Source organism: Ranitomeya imitator, chromosome 3, assembly GCF_032444005.1.
Source record: "Ranitomeya imitator isolate aRanImi1 chromosome 3, aRanImi1.pri, whole genome shotgun sequence".
NCBI classification, from domain to species: Eukaryota; Metazoa; Chordata; class Amphibia; order Anura; family Dendrobatidae; genus Ranitomeya; species Ranitomeya imitator.
Window position 1 is genome coordinate 45578081 of NC_091284.1, and position 18900 is coordinate 45596980.

Genomic DNA, 18900 nt, shown 5'->3' on the forward strand with positions numbered 1-18900 from the left:
CTTCTTTTGGTGACATGCTTCCACTCATCTGCTTTTGGAGGTTCTCTGACACTTTTTTCACCTTCTGTGACCAGTAGAGATGCTTCTGTTCTGTCTAGAAAGTCTTCATTCTCTTTGATGAGTTTCAAAGTTGCTATTCTTTCTTCCAGACCCCGCACCTTTTCTTCTAAAAGGGCCACTAGTCTACACTTCTGACAGGTGAAATTTGACTCTTCTTCTGGTCGATCTGTGAACATGTAGCACATGCTGCAGCTCACCATGTAGGTTGTCACATCTGCCATGTTGCTCCTAGATCCTGCTGACTTGCTGTGTGTTTTCCTTCTTGTGTAATCTACTCAGCCAAGCTCTCTTGCAATAATGTCCTACAGGCAAAAATTCTTGAATCCCTGTTTTTTTTCACCCACTCCTGTTTTAAATACTGATGTAAAATACCGACCAAATACTGTACATGTGAATGAGGCCTTATACAGATCCCCATAGACTTTAATGGTTGAGTCTGATCTGCAAAACAGAGGAGAACAAGATGGGCTCTGACTCTTGTAGACCGGAGACGAGGATCCATTTTTAAAATGGATGTTTGTACGGATCAATGAAACCCTATGGGCCCATGTGCTGTCTGAGAAAAAAAACTGACCACGCACAGTAGTGTCACATAGATGATTGAATGCAGCCCAAGATCGCATCACTGTGAAAGTGAATGGCTGCCAATGCAGTTATACAAGATTTTCTATGCACCTTGATTCCAACATAGCTGTATTATATCATTCCAGTCAACATTCTGACCAAATATTGGACTTGTGAATATGACCTAAAGGTGACACACTGCTCAGATGACCACCTGGCAACCCACGGCACTGCTGTGCTGTTCTTTTCAAGAAAGTATAGCTGGCTGCAGGGGCAGTGAATCAGCACTGAAGCCCATACATTCTTACGATAAGCGGGGGTCCCAAAGTTTAAACCTCCATCGATCATAAGGTGATGGCTAGTCTAATATTTGACAAACTTAGGCTCTATTATTAACATCATAATATATGACCATTTATGATATGGCAGATATAGTCATATGCCCTCCCAGTCACCCAAACAAGAGGGTTCTGTTAGCCTCAGGGTGCTTCATGTCAGCATACCTTTATTCTAACAGTATAGGAAAGCATAGCAAACAGTACTTTCCTATAAAGTGGGCCACCCCGAAAAAAAGATATGAGAGCCTACATGGGTATAAGTCGTACTTTTTTAATATGTAATTAAGTCTTACAAATGATGGGTTGCAATACATTAGTAAATTAATCAAATATGAATTATCTCTTTACCTTTTGCCTCATTGGTGGCACCAAAACAGATATTTCATACCTTGAACTCATTATATTTTAATTATTTTGGACTCACCCCTCGGATTTTTTGAGTAATGGATTAGAGGTCTTTGTCCTTCTGTCCTTCTTGGGAATGTTTAGTTGTGAGGCCAATGTAAATGCTATTACTAGAAGTGAAATGAAATGCTTCTAAGCTATAGTCCTTCCTTCAAAGCTATTGCCCCAAGCCGTAGTTGATATTGTTTGGTGACCTTTTCACATTGACACTCCAGGCCTTTGTGCCACCAAATTGGTCTTCCAAGTCTTGAAGTGAGAGGATTCCAAGAGTGACACTGGAGCTGTCCTCCTCCTTCAATCCGTAGTACAGAGGTGGCGTGACAGGAGTAATTTCCTCTTGAAAATAAGTCCGAGATAAAAGAAAATCCAACAGATTATGGATGACCACATTGTGCTCCACCTACCAATCTCATTTCCACACTTGAGTGTCTTCTAGCCATGATTACATTGGGCTAAAAAGGGTTTTAGTAATGTTTTGATCTAGAGCAATATGTAACCCAATTTGCCCTGGCCCATGTCCTCTTCAACATAAATAGGGGTTTACCATTGATTGGCCTGAAGATACAAAATTCAAGTGGAGACTGAAAACTCTACTTGTATCGTCGGCATTAGAAAAAAGCGTTTTCGTGACAAATGGATTGTCTACTCATTTACATAAAGATTAAAACCTCATGTCTTCTTTGTTCCTTCCTTTGTACTTTTTCCTTATGGGCAACTTGTGACAAAATATTTCTCAATCGTGTTAATTTGAAACCTAATAGACCTCTTAGAGCTTTGTCTTCTAGACATATCCCAATTTATTCTTTAGCAGATTGTATTTAGTTACTACTTTCCTAGACTTTTTCTCTTGTTGTTCGGCCATAAGAATTCCTCATCCTTAACAAAAGAGAATGTAGTGCTGGGGTTTCTTTTATTCAATTTCTAATTGTATTTTATTTGTTATATTGCAGGTAGAGATGAGCGAATGTGTAAAAAAAAATTGGATTCTTCAGATTGGCTCAAAAGTTATGGAATTTGTTTTACCTTTTAAAATTTTAAAATTGTAAGGAGTAAAAAATTAAATTTTAATTCACCTCTTCTCGCACCTTATACTTTTTCTCCTGCAGCCGGACCTCTAACCAGCTGCTCTGTCTTCCATCTTCAATTTTTTTGACTTCTTTATCTTCTTATTTATGGTCCTTCCATGTTGGGTTCTACACTAGGCTTGTGGGGGACAATTCATGTATAGATTAGCATTAATGATGGTAGTGATGGGGCCTAATAAAGAATGTCATGACTGGAGGCCGGGGACTGGTGGAAGCCGAAGAGGAAAGGGAAGGGAATAGGAAAGGTATCGGATTTTGTAACCTCTTCCTATAATTAATTTTTTAGCCTCTTCTCGGTCCTCAGAATGCAGCAAAATGGTGGACAGTTAACTGCATTTTGCTGGCATTCTAATGAATCGAATCACAAAAAATGTGGCTGAATCATTTTTTTAGGGAAATTCGTAATTAATTTGAATCATTTCAGATTAATTCACTCATCTCTTCTATGTAAAAGCCAGCAAAGATGAGGAAGGATAAGTTCTGCCTCTAGCTCCTCCCTACTTCTCTTCTCTTCCATCTATATAGAATCTTATGAGCACCAACTGATATCTCCTATCTCAGTAATGGGAAAGTCTGTATTCAATGAAAACAGATTTTACCCATGAACTGAGAATTGAGAATTTTGTGCGTGAATGTTCAGTCCAGGAGGAGAGCGAGGCAGATTTGTCTGATAAGATACATTACGAAGTATTATTTTCATTTGTACTATCATTTTATGGTATAAAAATTAAAACGACGGTTACTCTTTAAGGGTTTGTCCAGTTTAGAAAACTGATTTTATATAGTCCATGGGGCTGCATTTACATATTGCATTTGATTGCTATGATGGCAGTAAAACTGCATAATTTCACCGGGATACCAGTGTGGTGCCAGAAGATCGCGGCGTCTTGTTACATAAACTCCTGCACTGATTAAAACTGCTGCACCATCCTATTAAACAGTGCAGGTTTTCTTTGCTCTGTCATTGCAAGGGTTAATCAGTTCAGTTGACCTACTGGCGTTCTCTATCCTGAATTGTCATAGCTGTTCTGTGTTAGTCACTCGCCTGTGGTATATATACCTTTTTCACTTCCTGGTTTGTAGTTGAAGGAGAAGTTGTGTTTTGAGAAAGCGGTTGGAGAATTTTTCAGGAGATTTCTGCTTGGAGCTAGTTTGTGTGTTTATCCTTATCTTCTCCCATTTGGCTTGTGTCTCCCATTTCTCCCATTTCCAACTCTGTTGTTTTGCGTTTGAGTGTATTTGTATGATAGTTGTTTTCTTTTATCCCTGTCTGTTTACCCCTGTTTGTCTGGTTAGTGTTTTCCTGTACACTTTGGCCTTACACCTCCTTTAGCGGAGGAGGGAACAGATAAGGGTAAGATAGGAACATGAGATCCCGGTGTCTCCACCATCCAGGGTAATTCATAGTAATCAGCGTGACAGTGATAGAATAGAGCATCATTGGTTTGAGGGATCGGGTAGGTGCCCTCAGTGCCTTGTCACGAAGTCTTTGGCCTTATGACTCCCTAGGTGGGGGAGGGAATAGATAAAGGTAATATAGGAGCAGAGCAAGGTATGAGATGCCAGCGTCTCCACCATCTGGGGTAATCCAGGGAACAGGGATAGCCTATGGCTCCTATTGTTCAAGGAACCACGTAGGTGCCCTCTGTCCCTTGTCACTAAGTGACATTTTCACTAGCTTTACGTTTTTGGATCCATTATGGATCATGTGACTGCTGCAGCACCCATTTACTCTATGCTTAGGACCCTCCTTGGCTCCCAGGCAACCCCTGGTTTAGCCCAAGATCGCTTTTCAGGATAGCTTCTCTGGGGGACTGGATGAGTTTGTGGATTTCAAGGTCAAGGAGGTTTGCAAACTTTATTTTAGTTTACATCCTCACTCTTTAGGTACTAAGGAGCAACGGGTGGAGATCCCCTTGAGGAAGCAGCACTGTGCTGCCTTGAAACGTGCATCGGGGTTCACATCCAGTTTCCCTCTCTTCATGCCTTCTCACCGGTAATCTCTGCTCATCCACATTGCCTGTCTTGGCATTTGTTATGGCATTTAGTGAGACTCAGCTCCTTTAGGGAGCTTGTAGCCACGTTACTCTTTTGCTTGAGCCTACCTGGTGCATATTATTAGTTACTTTGACATACACTGGATCATGGGGTCTTCCCTGGGGTGATTTGGGTGGATTCTCTCTTTTGCATTTGATTGGCGTTGTCTTGTTACTATGTGATATAATATGGTATTTTTAACCTTTATATATTGACTAATAAAATAATATTTTTTTATCTAAATCAATTTAATCGATGCTCCTTATTTTCCTCCTTAATCATATGTATGTTTTGGAGCAGATTGAGTTAGTCTGGGGGTGAGTGTACTCTCTGCCATGAACCCGGCTTTACAATATGTATTTGGCACTTCTGTTATCTTCATTCTTATACAGCCTGATATCACTCTGCCATTCATTGTAAATGTTGACACATCAGAGGTGGGGTTATTATTATTATTTATTATTATAGCGCCATTTATTCCATGGCGCTTTACATGTGAGGAGGGGTATACATAATAAACAAGTACAATAATCTTGAACAATACAAGTCACAACTTGTACAGGAGGAGAGAGGACCCTGCCCGCGAGGGCTCACAATCTACAAGGGATGGGTGAGAATACAGTAGGTAGGGTAGAGCTGGCCGTGCAGCGGTTTGGTCGATCGGTGGTTACTGCAGGTTGTAGGCTTGTCGGAAGAGGTGGGTCTTCAGGTTCTTTTTGAAGGTTTCGATGGTAGGCGAGAGTCTGATATGTTGTGTTAGAGAATTCCAGAGTAGGGGGGATGCACGAGAGAAATCTTGTATGCGATTGTGGGAAGAAGAGATAATAGGGGAGTAGAGAAGGAGATCTTGTGAGGATCGGAGGTTGCGTGCAGGAGAGTACCGGGAGACCGGGAGACGAGGTCACAGATGTATGGAGGAGACAGGTTGTGGATGGCTTTGTATGTCATGGTTAGGCTTTTGTACTGGAGTCTCTGGGTGATGGGGAGCCAGTGCAGGGATTGACAGAGGGGAGAGGGTTGGGGCTGTATTGTTGCAAGGTTCATCCCCAAGTAAATGGCATCTGTGTACATAATTCTCCAAGAAACTGTAGTCCGCCAGGAGAAATTATGACATCAGTAATAGGGAAGTCTTGGCAATAAAGTTGGCCTTTGAGGAGTGGCATTATTTTTTGGAGGGGGCCATTCATGTGGTCATGGTAATCACCGATCATAGAAATCTTTTGTATTTGGAATCTGGCAAATGTCTGACACCTAGCCAGGCGAGATTGTAATTTTTACCAGATTCAACCTTTTACTTGTAGGCTGGGGATAAGAATATTGAGGCAGATGCTCTCTCTTGTTGTTTTCCGTGGGAGGAAGTAATTGCGAGCCGATTCCTAAACTACAGAAAAAAATAGTTATTGTTACTAAATGTTCTGTTCTGGAGAAGGAGGTCGTAGCGGCTCAGGAGTCCTTTAAGTAAACTGTTTGTCCCTGTGAACCTCTGTCTTAAAATCTAAAGTGAACATCAAGATTCGGTCCTGGCTGGAAATTCTGACAGTAAAGCCACCACAGATCTTCTTACTCATTGTTTTTGGTAGTCTAGGGTACACCAGGATGTTCTGCCTGCAGTAGGCGGGAACGTTTTAAGACCCCATATACTTGCCTATCCAGGGCTCTTCAACCTTTGACGATTCCATGTAGACCATGGACTCATATGTCTGTAGATTTTATCACTGATCTATCCATATCAGCAGGTGACACTGTAATATTGGTGGTGGTGGTGGATAGATTCAGCAAGATGCCAAGCCTTTGTTGCAAATTTTTATTAAAGAAATCGTGAACTTACATGGGATTCCATCTGATTTTGTTTCCGACTGGGGGGTTCAATTTATTTTTACATTTTGGGAAGCATTTTGTGCATGCTTAGGGATTCATCTTTCATTTTCATCTGCCTTTCATCTATAGTCTTATAGGAAAACTAAACGAGTAAACCAGAATCTTGAGCCATATCTAAGGTGCTTTGTGTCAGAGAATCAGGGAGGGTTTCTTATTTATCTGTAGCTGAGTTCCCTGTGAATAAACATAGTCCTGAATCTACGGGCAAGTCCCCTTTCTTTGGCGCATATGGTTTTCATCCTCAATTATACTCCTTCAATAGAAATCGTTTTTCTGGAGTACCTGAGGAGGAACGGTTTTCTTCCTCTATTACAGTGTTCCCCAACGCCAGTCCTTAAGAGCCACACACAGGTCATGTTTTCAGGATTTCCTCAGTATTTCCCAGGTGAAAATTGTTTCACCTGGACAGCTAAAAATTGCATCACTTCAGTACTACGGAAATCCTGAAAACATGACCTGTGTGTGGCTCTTGAGGACCGGAGTTGGGGACCACTTCTCTATTATATCAGTGTGGCAAGGTGTTTTTAATAATTTGAGGAATATGGGGTTGAAAAATAAGAGTATGGCTGATCGGAGATGCTTGCGGGTTCCGGACCTGTCTGTTGTTGCTTTAGTGTGGTCATCCTTGAAGAACATTAAGTTGAAGGTTCCTTCTTGGAAGTTGGGACCCAGGTTCTTCAATGCCCCCTATATGATAGTTGCCGTCATTAATCCAGTAGTGTTTCGCCTTGCTTTGCCACCCACTTTTAAGATTCATAATGTGTTTCATCCATCACTTCCCAAAAGCTATATTGTTTCCTCTGAACCAGCTCCACCATCACATTCCCCAGTCATTATTGATGGGAATCTGGAATTCCAGATAGCAAAGAGTATAAATTCTTGCTTTGTATGCTGGTCTCTTCAATATTTGGTACATTGGATGGGTTACGGTCCTGAAGAGAGAATGCGGATACTAATGTCTAATGATGTGATCAGGTTGGTCCAATCTTTTCACGCTTCACATCTAGATAAATGTGGTTCTAAGGTTCCAGAGGTCCCTTTTAGGATTGGAGATGCTGTCATGGGGATACCACTACAGAGAGGGGCCAGAAGATTGCAGTTCACGATCCTATTAAACAGTGCAGATTTTCCTGGCTTTGTCTCTGCAAGGTTTAATCAGTTTAGTTGATCTCTTGGAGCTCTCCATCCTGAATTGTCTCAGCTATTCTATGTTGGTCACTCCCTTCTTGTATATATGTGCTTGCCACTGGCACTTGGAGTTGCCAGTGAAAGTTTTTTCACTTCCTGGCTTGGAGTTGAAGGAGAAGTTAATTGTTAAGGTACCGTCACACATAGCGACGCTGCAGCGATACCGACAACGATCCGGATCGCTGCAGCGTCGCTGTTTGGTCGCTGGAGAGCTGTCACACAGACAGCTCTCCAGCGACCAACGATCCCGAGGTCCCCGGTAACCAGGGTAAACATCGGGTAACTAAGCGCAGGGCCGCGCTTAGTAACCCGATGTTTACCCTGGTTACCATCCTAAAAAGTAAAAAAACAAACGCTACATACTTACCTACAGCCGTCTGTCCTCGGCGCTCTGCTTCTCTGGTCTGGCTGTGAGCGCCGGGCAGCCAGAAAGCAGAGCGGTGACGTCACCGCTCTGCTTTCCGGCTGACCGACGCTCACAGCCAGAGCAGGAGGAGTGCAGAGCACAGCGCTGGAGGACAGACGGCTGTAGGTAAGTATGTAGTGTTTGTTTTTTTTTACTTTAACGATGGTAACCAGGGTAAACATCGGGTTACTAAGCGCGGCCCTGCGCTTAGTTACCCGATGTTTACCCTGGTTACCAGTGAAGACATCGCTGAATCAGTGTCACACACGCCGATTCAGCGATGTCTACGGGGAGTCCAGCAACAAAATAAAGTTCTGGACTTTCTTCCCCGACCAGCAACAGCACAGCAGGGGCCTGATCGCCGCTGCCTGTCACACTGGACGATATCGCTAGCGAGGACGCTGCAACGTCACGGATCGCTAGCGATATCGTCTAGTGTGACAGTACCTTTAGGAATAGGTGGCTGGAGAGTTTTTTCCAGAGATTTCTGCATGGAGTTGGTTTGCATGTTTATTCTCTCCCATTTTGTTTGTGCCTCCTATTTCTACCTTGTTTCCCACTCTGTTGTTTTGTGAGTGTATTTGTATGATAGCAGTTTTCTTTTATCCCTGTCTGTTTACCCCTGTCTGTCTGATTAGTGTTTTCCTATACTTCAGCCTCACACCTCCCTGGGTGGGGGAGGGAATTGATAAGGGTAAAATATGAGTATAGCAAAGTACGAGTTTTCGGCATCTCCACTACACAGGGTATCCAGGGGACAGTGATAGCATAGAGTGCACCTTTTTTGAGGGACCGGATAAGTGATCTCAGGCCTTTGTCACTACATGACACAACGTTTTTGCAGCAGTTTCAAAAAAGAATGGTAAAACAATACTTTTTTTCTGTAATTGGGTAAAAAAAATAACGTACCCGCCAACTATGTATGCAGGCATAGCACATTCTGAGGTGGCCCCTTTTTTGAATTCTTATCTTTTGTCCACATTGCAGAGCGGCTACAAAGAGCGTCCATTGCTCCAGATGACTTGACCTGTCCTCCATTATACAGACAACGCATAGGAACAGTGTAATAATATCGCCTGTGGTGGCAATTCAATTAAAAAAAAATAAAAAAATAAAGATTATTATTGAATTTGCTCCTTGTTTTTGTTGTTTTAAGCTTGGTTTTAATTTGTGCCAAATTCTTCTTTTAATTTGCATTTTTTTTAAAACATATAATGCATGTGTTCACTTATTTTATCTATGTTCATCATTGTGTGTGTGGCTTTTGGTTTCTATATGTGTATGGCCAACTAATGAAACTGAGACTTTTTAACATTTTTGGGTAGATATACTCCCATTTATGCTCTGGGGCTTATTTCATGTACATCTGAAAATTTTGCGCAAATCTTGAAACCTTTTAGCAAAAATGTAACTTTTTCCTAAAAAAAAAAAAAAAAAGTGTAAAGGACAAAAATATAGAGCATATATGTTTTTGTGCAAAATGTATGAACAGTGTGTGCCATTTTGCAGAATTTCTCACAAATATCATCAACAAATACCAAAAGATATACTATGAAAAGTGACTTAAGCCCCCCGGCATATAATAATCCCCCGGGCTCTTGTTGTCAAGTTCTGTTACAGATTAAAGAGGTTTTCCAGGCTTGGTATTAGTCTGCAGTTACTCTATGTACTGCAGATATGTGAATACTTACATCACGCAGTGTGCGTGCGGTCAGGATTCTTCGGTGCCAGTGTGTAGTATTTGCATATATGTGATCACATACCAACTAGACGTGCACGGCCTTGCTCAACACGAGTGAATTAAGCAAGGCCAGATACATCTAGTGGGAATGTGGCAGAAAGTATGCAAATCACATACTTGTGGTCATATGACCGCCCGCTTCTGGCGCCGATAACGGAGAGTCCTGACAGTGTACTCTATGCACGCTGTGAGTTTTCAATACTCATATAAAGTAACTGCAAACTTGAGCCCGAAGCATGGGACACCTCCTTTAAAGCTGATTGCTGGGCGTCTCAGGGAACTTTGTGATCCGTGTATTGACAAGGAACCATTCCAACACGTAAGGATTGTCTAAAGCAGAGAACCATTTTAACATAATTTCTAATATTATTTTTATAATAATATATTATTCAGCTGCTAAACTTCTAGCACATTATCAGGTCATTGCTTCTCACAAGGTCACCACACTCTTCTCTTGCTGAGAACATTTATTTATTTTTTTAAACATCATTTTTATTGATTTTTTTGAACATAACATTAGATAGGATAACATAGCTTAGGATAGGATATACCATCAGCAATGACACTGTAAATTACCAAAAGTACATATACAAATCTTGCTTGTCAGACAACAGGTCCGCATAACTTTTAAAATAGTATATAGATACATACCGGTAAATAGATCTCTGTCTTGCTGGGAACATTCTAATACATTCTTGTGATAAGGAAGGTCATCTGAACAATGGATCATTTAGTAATTTGTTATTCCAATATATTTGGTAAATCGTCTCCAATGGTGAATCTGTTTCATGGATCCGAATGATTCCATAACACTCATGTCTCCTCATGCAAAATCTATAACAGGACCCTCAACTACGGTATCTTATATTATTTATAGCCTGCCCTACATATATCGGACACTCCAAAGGTTTTGGGGCAAGGAAATGACCTTGAGCTCTGCTGCTCCTGGCCAGGACATGGAATGGCTATGCTTTATTTTTGACATCATAAGAAATAATTGATAATGGGTGTGTAATAGAGTGCAGGGTTGAGTATGTCACCACGGAACAGACAGACCAACTGTTGAGGGGAATTTATTAACATTAGTAGGATTCTCCTCGCAGGGAGTAAAAAGGGTGTTAATAGAGATAAAGCAAACAGTAAACAGTTAAGCGGAATCAAAATGGTTAACGAATGTTCTTGTAACTTATCAGTCCAGGGCGGTCCTGACTGGAGGGTCATTATTCCAATGTGGGTACAGTCACCAGCAGCGCTTGAAGATCCTGAAGTCTCTCCTCTGTCTCCTGGGAACTGGAGACTCCGGGTGTCACGGGACTACCGTGACAGAGAGGTTCCAGAGAACCGCAGCGCTCTGGGCCTCGTTCACACACAGTGAACAGAAGCTCTTCACCTGTATTCTGACCTGGCTGCTTTGTGCCAGCAGTGCAGGAGTTAACCTTATTGCTGAGAGCTGGGTCTCTCTTAGCTGAAGTGGATTTCATAATCTGATCCTCTATATAGACCCAGTCCTGACTACAGCTAGTGTCAGTGATCAGTTCTACTGCCTGGCTTGGAGGTTGATGGAGCGTAGTGTTAGTGTTTGAGGTTTATTTACAGAGATTGGTGTCTGCTGTTTTGGTTGCTTGTTAAACTTGTTTTCCTTCCTAAGTTTATTCCTTCTCTTCCCTTCTCTGTGTTCCTCTGTGGTTGTGTGAGCATTTGGTGAGTTTGAGTCTTTTAGTTACTTTGTATACCCTGTTATTTGTTGTATTATTACACTGGTGCAGTCCACCTCCTTTGGGGGAGAGGGGGCCACTAATAGGGCCTGCACAGGAGACAGGGATACGCTGGCGGCTCAGGCCTCCTAACCATCATAGGTACCCTCGAGATAAGGGAAAGCCAGGGCCCCATTAATGTGGTAGGGACAGGTGCGGGTCCCAGTACGCCGTCCTGCCCCTTTATCGACGCTTACGGCGTGACACCGGGGTTAAGTCTTTGCAGTCTTTTCTCCCAGTGCAGCTGGAAGCAGGAAGTAACACAGCCACTCTGCTGTGAGTCTCTGTATATCAGGCTGGCAGTCTCTCTCTCTGCAGCAGCAATGCTACACACACACTGAGCAGTTTACTTTGTCACACTCAAAGGTCCTTGCTTATCAATGCAGTCAACGGGGCTGCACGCTCAGGTCACTGTCAGGGGATACGTCTTCTCTGATTATGGAGGCTTCCAAATCCACATTCTCACATCCAGCCTCCACTACGGCTGGTATCTCAGCCTCAGTGCCCTCACGGGGGGCACAATCTCATGGGGAGCGTGGTGCTGCAGCCTGCTCTCTCTCTGGCACGCTGTCCCCTCTGTCTCGCTCGCTCTGCTCTCCCGCTCTTTTCTGACCACACCCCTCTCTCTTACTCTCTGCCCCCAGCAGTCACATGGTCCCTTCTGTCCAGGGAAGAAATTCTTCCCCCTAACAACCCAGCTGTCTGACTAAGTGGTTCCAGGTAAGGAGCAGGGAAAGCAACCTCCTTACAGGTGGTCATTATTCTTCGAATCTTAGTGCCGTATTTATCACGTGAATTTTTTAAATTTTAGAATTGTTTCCAGAATTTTTTGTGTGTAATATCATCATAGTTACATAGTTACATAGTTACATAGTTATTAAGGTTGAAGGAAGACTATATGTCCATCTAGTTCAACCCATAGCCTAACCTAACATGTTGATCCAGAGGAAGGCAAAAAAAACCCATGTGCAAAGAGTAAGCTCCACATTGGGGAAAAAAATTCCTTCCCGACTCCACATACGGCAATCAGACTAGTTCTCTGGATCAACGCCCTATCAAGGAATCTAGTGTATATACCCTGTAACATTATACTTTTCCAGAAAGGTATCCAGTCCCCTCTTAAATTTAAGTAATGAATCACTCATTACAACATCATACGGCAGAGAGTTCCATAGTCTCACTGCTCTTACAGTAAAGAATCCGCGTCTGTTATTATGCTTAAACCTTTTTTCCTCCAACCGCAGAGGATGCCCCCTTGTCCCTGTTTCAGGTCTATGATTAAAAAGATCATCAGAAAGGTCTTTGTACTGTCCCCTCATATATTTATACATTAAAATAAGATCACCCCTTAGTCTTCGTTTTTCCAAACTAAATAGCCCCAAGTGTAATAACCTATCTTGGTATTGCAGACCCCCCAGTCCTCTAATAACCTTGGTCGCTCTTCTCTGCACCCGCTCCAGTTCAGCTATGTCTTTCTTAAACACCGGAGACCAGAACTGTGCACAGTATTCTAAGTGTGGTCGAACTAGTGACTTGTATAGAGGTAAAATTATGTTCTCCTCATGAGCATCTATGCCTCTTTTAATGCATCCCATTATTTTATTTGCCTTTGTAGCAGCTGCCTGACACTGGCCCCTGAATATGAGTTTGTCATCCACCCATACACCCAGGTCTTTTTCATTGACGGTTTTGCCCAGAGTTTTAGAATTAAGCACATAATTATACATCTTATTACTTCTACCCAAGTGCATGACCTTACATTTATCCCCATTAAAGCTCATTTGCCATTTATCAGCCCAAGCTTCTAGTTTACATAAATCATCCTGTAATATAAAATTGTCCTCCTCTGTATTGATTACCCTGCAGAGTTTAGTGTCATCTGCAAATATTGAAATTCTACTCTGAATGCCCCCTACAAGGTCATTAATAAATATGTTAAAAAGAAGAGGGCCCAATACTGACCCCTGTGGTACCCCACTGCTAACCGCTACCCAGTCCGAGTGTGCTCCATTAATAACCACCCTTTGTTTCCTATCCCTGAGCCAGCTCTCAACCCACTTGCACATATTTTCCCCTATCCCCATTATTCTCATTTTATGTATCAACCTTTTGTGTGGCACCGTATCAAAAGCTTTTGAAAAGTCCATATACACTACATCCACTGGGTTCCCTTGGTCCAATCTGGAACTTACCTCTTCATAGAAACTGATCAAATTAGTCTGACATGAACGGTCCCTAGTAAACCCATGCTGATACTGGGTCATGAGGTTATTCCTCTTCAGATACTCCAGTATAGCATCCCTTAGAATGCCCTCCAGGATTTTACCCACAGTAGAGGTTAAGCTTACTGGCCTATAATTTCCGAGTTCAGTTTTTGTCCCCTTTTTGAATATTGGCACCACATTTGCTATACGCCAGTCCTGTGGCACAGACCCTGTTATTATGGAGTCTTTAAAGATTAAAAATAATGGTCTATCAATGACTGTACTTAATTCCTGCAGTACTCGAGGGTGTATCCCATCCGGGCCCGGAGATTTGTCAATTTTAGTGATTTTTAGACGCCGCCGCACTTCCTGCTGGCTTAAGCAGGTGACATTTAATTGGGAATTTTTATCACTAGACATTTTGTCTGCCATGGGATTTTCTTGTGTAAATACTGATGAAAAAAAGTCATTTAGCATATTGGCTTTTTCCTCATCCTCATCCACCATCTCACCCAGACTATTTTTAAGGGGGCCAACACTATCATTTTTTAGTTTCTTACTATTTATGTAGTTATAGAATATTTTAGGATTATTTTTACTCTCTCTGGCAATGAGTCTCTCTGTCTCAATCTTTGCTGCCTTGATTTGCTTTTTACAGAATTTATTTAATTTTCTGTATTTATTTAATGCCTCCTCACTACCTACTTCCTTTAATTCTCTAAATGCTTTCTTTTTGTCACTTATTGCGCTCCTTACAGCTCTATTTAGCCATATTGGTTTCCTCCTATTTCTAGTATGTTTATTCCCATACGGTATATACTGTGCACAGGTCCTATCCAGGATGCTAATAAACGTCTCCCATTTTCTTTGTGTATTTTTGTGTCTCAGGATATCGTCCCAGTTAATTGCACCAAGATCCTCTCTCATCCGTTGGAAATTTGCCCTCCTGAAGTTTAGTGTCCTTGTAACCCCTCTACTACACATCTTTTTAAAGGATACTTGAAAACTTATTATTTTGTGATCGCTATTTCCCAAGTGACCCCCAACCCTTATATTTGATATGCGGTCTGGCCTGTTGGTTAATATTAGGTCTAGCAGTGCCCCCCTTCATTGTTATTTGTAAGTAACATATTAGGCTACGTTCACATTGGCGTTCCGCCAATGTGCGTCGCTGTTGCGCCGGCGACGCGCCGGCGACGCAGCGGCGACGCAGCGGCGACGCGCCCCTATGTTTAACATAGGGGACGCGTGCGTCGTTTTGGTGGCGTTTTTCGCCACGTGCGTCGTTTCCGACGCTAGCGTCGGACGCAAGAAAACGCTACATTGTAGCATTTTCTGTGCGTCCGATTTTCGTCAAAAACGACGCACGCGTCGCAAAACGCGCGCGTTTTTGCGCGCGTTTGCGCGCGTTTTTACGTGCGTCGCGCGTTGCGTCGCCGACGCAGGGCGGCGCAACGCTAGTGTGAACCTAGCCTTATACCATATTATATAACAGATCTCTCAACCAAATTTTCAACGTGACCTTGACTGCAGCTGATGACTTACTAAAATTAGAAAATACAAACTTTTGCCAAGTGTTTTTGGCCATGTCAAGAGAGTAAACATCTAATATGACCAAATCATACATTTTATATTTGCTTTTCATGTATTTAATACATATATGATGTGTTTTTTTTTCACATTATTTTACATAAAACTAATAATTGACAAGTGACCAAATGAGGCTAATCCTTTTATGTTGAGCATAAATGATCATATATAATTGAAGACCTCACTGGAAGTAGATTATTGTGGAAAAAGTAAAGAAGAGAATAGAATGATGATGCCTGACTTTAAGATGGATGCATTCACATTGGAAGAGAACCTGTCACTAGGTCAAAAGTGGCCAGTTTTTGCTCTTATAATATTCCTGCTACTCCCCAGAGTATGTTGTAGTTTCTTTCTTTTTTGACCCCTTAGTGACTAAGCCAATTTTGACCTTAATGACCAAGCCAATTTTTACAATTCTGACCAGTCACTTTATGAAGTTATAGCTCTGGAACGCTTCAAATTTTAATTTTTGTACCCTTAAATCAGAGAGTCGTGTCACATAAAATAGTTAATAAATAACATTTACCACATGTCTACTTTACATCAGCATAATTTTGTAAACATACTTTTTTTTGGTTAGGACGTTATAAGGGTTAAAATTTGACCAGCAATTTTTCATTTTTCCAACAAAATTTGCAAACCCATTTCTTTTAGGGACCACCTCACGTTTGACGTCAGTTTGGGGGTCAATATAACAAAAAATACCCAAAAGGGACACCATTCTAAAAACTGCACCCCTCACGGTGCGCAAAACCACATTCAAGAAGTTTATTAACCCTTCAGGTGCTTCACGAGAACTAAAGCAATGTGGAAGGAAAAAATGAACATTTTACTTTTTTCACAAAAGATTTACTTTGGAACCAAATTTTTTTATTTTCACAAGGGTATCAGGAGAAATGGACCACAACATTTGTTGTGCAATTTCTCCTGAGTATGCTGATATTAATGCTGACAAATTGGATGGAATCAATGGCGGGCACCATGTCACGTAAACAGTGGAACCCCCCAAGTCTAACTCCAGCCCTACTACAGCGCTAACCCCAACCCTAACCCCAACATACCCCTAACCTCAACACCACCATAACCCCAACACGACCCTAACTCCAACACCACACTAACCCCAACACCACAACCGTAACCCCAACCATAACTCCAACACAACCCTAACCCCAAACACAACCATAATCCCAACACAACTCTAACCCCAACACAACCCTAAACCTAGCCCCAACCCTAACTCTAGCACAACCCTAACCCTAGCTCTAACTGCAACCCTAACCCTAGATCTAACCCTAAAGCCTTAGTGCAAAGAATGGAAAAAAATACATTTTTTTATTTTATTTTTACCTAACTAATGGAGTGACAAAAGGGGGTTTGATTTAATATTTTTTTTATTTTGATCACAGTGATAGGGTCTATCACAGTGATCAAAATGAATCAATAGGAAAAATCTTCTATTGTTGCTGGGTGCCGCCGGCAGATCTCAGCGGGCAAACTGATTCTTTGTGATTGCTGTTATTTGGTGAATAACGGCGATCACAAGAATTGGGATGGTAAAAACTGACCTGGATCATATCTTTGGGGTCTCAGCTACCCTTGGTAGCCTGTGAGCCATGCTCTTTATGTGAAGACCATCAAAATTTGTGCTAAACAAAGAGTCCCTTATCTCTGGATGCATATGACCGATTTAAATAATAATAAAAAACAAAATACTCAGAAGAACAGCAGGTATAAAAAAGGTCTTCTTTAAGGCTGATCTCAACCTATAAATGAGTCCTGGATTTTTAGAGAGAGATAATTGGGGTGCTTAGATAGCAAGTTTCCCATGTACTGTTCTTGCACCAGGATCCTCTCCTGTCACTCGGGTCCTACTATAGAATCACCTATGTTTAGCTGGATATAAAGCCAGTTTCACATGTCTGACATGCACAGTTTGTTTGTCTGGATCAGCAGAAGCATCACGGTCATATACATGACATTATTGAGTTCAGGTCAGACAATCTTTAGCCAGTTTGAATTTTACGGTCTGTCTTTGGACCTTGAACGTCGGTCATGTGAGACCTGCCATAGAAATTTGGTCTGTGTAGTTTGTTTTGGGGTCAATGTGGGTTCAATTTTGAGAGTCAGTGCTGTTTTAATCAAAACCCAGCATGGTTTGTAAGGCGCTTTTGCTGCAATGACATACAGGTGCTTCTCATAAAATTAGAAAATCAAATTTAGTATATTTCAGTTCTTCAATACAAAAAGTGAACCGCATATATTAGATGGAGTCATTACACAGAGTTATCTATTTCATGTGTTTATTTCTGTTAATGTCGATGATTATGGCTAACAGCCAATGAAAACCCAAAAGTCATTATCTCAGTAAATTATAATAACTAACAAAAAACACCTGGAAAGGCTTCCTAAGTGTTCAAAAAGGTCCTTTAGTCTTTTTCAGAAATAAATGAGCTTTTTGATGATATTCTAATTTAGCGAGAAGCACTTGTATAATGCATGTGCCGTTAACTTTCAAATTGGGACGGTTCCTAAACTTCTAAGCTGAGGTTTGTGTCTAGTACAGATGCATCTTTTTTCTCATTTGTGATTTTGTTGGAATTCGTAAATGTTTCTGAATACGATATGTGTGGAAATTATCAAAAATATTTGTGCCAGTTTTTGGCATAAATTGTTCAAAAATTATCGTCTTGGCCAAAAAAAAACTGCTTACTCCACAGTCATTTTTTTTAAAACAAATACATTTATGTTTGAAAACATGTTACACATGCGTGCAATCTATTAAGAGGTTTGCACCTTTTAATAAATTTAGCACAACTCATTCCAACTCATCTTCATTTTAACACTAGTTTAAAGTGTAACAGTTAGACCTTTGACCTTTATAAGCACCAACTGTAATCTCCTATCTCAATAATGGGAAAATCTGTATTCACTGAAGACAGATTTTACCTGTAAATTAAAAATGTAAAGAATGAAAAATCAGTCCAGGAGGGAAAGGAGTGGATTTTTCTAATAAGATCTATTGTAATATGTTTTATATTCACGTGTTCTATGGCACTCATACCTATGAGAGGAAAATCAGCAATGCAAGTCGATCGGTCCATGAAAAAATTGGACTGCACTTGGATGACTTCGGACTCGGAGTGCGGTACGATTTTCACACACTGTCAGAATAATAATATAATAATAATTTTTATTTATATAGCGCCAACATATTCCACAGCGCTTTACAAATTATAGAGGGGACTTGTACAGACAATAGACATTACAGCATAACAGAAATACAGTTCAAAACAGATACCAGGAGGAATGAGGGCCCTGCTCGCAAGCTTACAAACTATGGGGAAAAGGGGAGACACGAGAGGTGGATGGTAACAATTGCTTTAGTTATTCGGACCGGCCATAGTGTAAGGCTCGGGTGTTCATGTAAAGCTGCATGAACCAGTTAACTGCCTAAGTATGTAGCAGTACAGACACAGAGGGCTATTAACTGCATAAAGTGAATGAGAACATGATGCGAGGACCCTGATTGTTTTTTTTTTTTATTTTTTTTTTTATAAATAGGCCACACAGGGATCGTTAGGTTAATGCATTGAGGCGGTAGGCCAGTCTGAACAAATGAGTTTTTAGGGTACGCTTAAAACTGTGGGGAT